Source organism: Microtus oregoni, unplaced genomic scaffold (assembly GCF_018167655.1).
Source record: "Microtus oregoni isolate MIOR12 unplaced genomic scaffold, Mior012 000003F_ref0000135, whole genome shotgun sequence".
Lineage (NCBI taxonomy): Eukaryota > Metazoa > Chordata > Mammalia > Rodentia > Cricetidae > Microtus > Microtus oregoni.
Window position 1 is genome coordinate 37,836,512 of NW_024543062.1, and position 1,721 is coordinate 37,838,232.

The following is a 1,721-nucleotide window of genomic DNA, read 5'->3' on the forward strand; positions in this document are numbered from 1 at the left end:
TGTTGGGCGAATTCTTTCCTTGACGTCGGCCCATCTCTTCTTCCAAATGCTCCCTATGGATCTTCTTTTACCGAATCAGGTCTCCTTGCCTACCAAACGCTGTCTCTCCCCAATGTTGGCTCTGCCAATGCTGGGTCTCCTGGCGCCAAAAGATCAGGCCTCCGTGCTGGTTGGGCAGCTCGCAGACAAAGCGCCTATCCCGCTTGGTGCAGGCAGGCCACAGAAACAAAGGCTTATGTGTACTTCTTGATCTCATCATACAAGACAAGCACAAAGGCACCGCCCATGCCCCTGTAAACGTTGGACCATGCACCCTTGAAAAAGGCCTTGCTTCCTTCATCATGAGTAATCTTCCTCCAGCAGTCGATTGTGCCTGTATACATGATATCAGCTCCTTTGCATCCTGACTGCATCATCATACAACAGTGAACCATGTCAAAGGGATAGCAAGTAAGCCAGCGACAGCGGTGACAGACTGTGCAATCATCCAGCTGATGAAGATGTGAGTGTTCTTGGGATCTGGAAGCATTCCCTTTGCAGTGTCATAGATGCCAAAGTAGGCAGCTCAGTAGATGATAATGCCCTGGACTGACACATTAAAGCCTTGGTACAGGCCCCTAATCCCATCAGATTTGTAGATCTTAACCAGGCAGTCACCAAAGCCTTTGAATTCCCTTTCAGCTCCAGCTTTGCCCACATCAGCTGCTAGACGGGTACAGGCAAAATCAAGGTGGGTACACAAAGCACAAGGATGTGGCCCCAGCAGCACCACCTAATGCCAGATTCCCTGCAAAGTAGCGCCAAAACTGGGTCCTCTTGTCCACACCACCCCAAAAGATATGCTTGTATTTATATTTGAAGGCAAAGTTGAAAGCCTGGCTGTGGAAGTATCTGATGACATTGGCCAGATTTTCATGCCAGAAGGACAGTACTCCCTGTTCCTTGGGGATACAAACCACGCAGTCTACAATGCCCTTGTATTGCTTATCTGCCGTGGATTGCTTGCTGGCATGCTGCACCTGCAGCAGCAGCTTGACCAGCTTGATGGGCGCTCCCGCTGTCTTGGAGATGGCTGCGAAGAAGTTCTTAGTGAAGGACACAGCGGCATCTGTCACGTTGAAAGAGAAAGAAAAGGCAGAGGAGCGCGGAACGGGACTGGCTTAACAACCGGCCTTTAGACTTTTTATTTATTTATTGTTATTACTTGAAAATACCAATCCACACTTTCTTTATCCATTCTTAAGTTGAGGGCTCTAGGTTGTTTCCAGATTCTGGCTATCACAAATAATGCTGCTATGAACAAAGTTGAACAAATTGTTTATGTAGTATGATTGAGCATCCTTTTCGTATATTCCCAAGAGTGGTATTGATGGATCCTGGGGTAGGTTCATCCCCAATTTTCTGAGAAACCGCCACACTGATTTCCAAAGTGGTTGCACAAGTTTGCATTCCCACCAGCAATGGATGAGTGTTCCCCTTAATCCACATCCTCTCCAGCATAGGTTATCATTGGTGTTTTTGATTTTAGCCATTCTAACAGGTGTAAGATGGTATCTCAAAGTTGTTTTGATTTGCATTTCCCTGATTGCTAAGGAAGTTGAACATGACCTTAGGTATCTTTGGGTCATTTGAACTTCTTCTGTTGAGAATTCTCTGTTCAATTCAGTACCCAATTTTTTAAATGTGTTATTCAAAATTTTAATGTCCAGTTTCTTGATATC

At 45.8% G+C, this 1,721-nt stretch overlaps 1 pseudogene; it reads right to left on the bottom strand.

The window, feature by feature from the left end:
• Window positions 1–233: 233 nt before the first annotated feature.
• LOC121446187 lies at window positions 234–1,237 on the bottom strand (annotated as a pseudogene).
• Window positions 1,238–1,721: the final 484 nt, after the last annotated feature.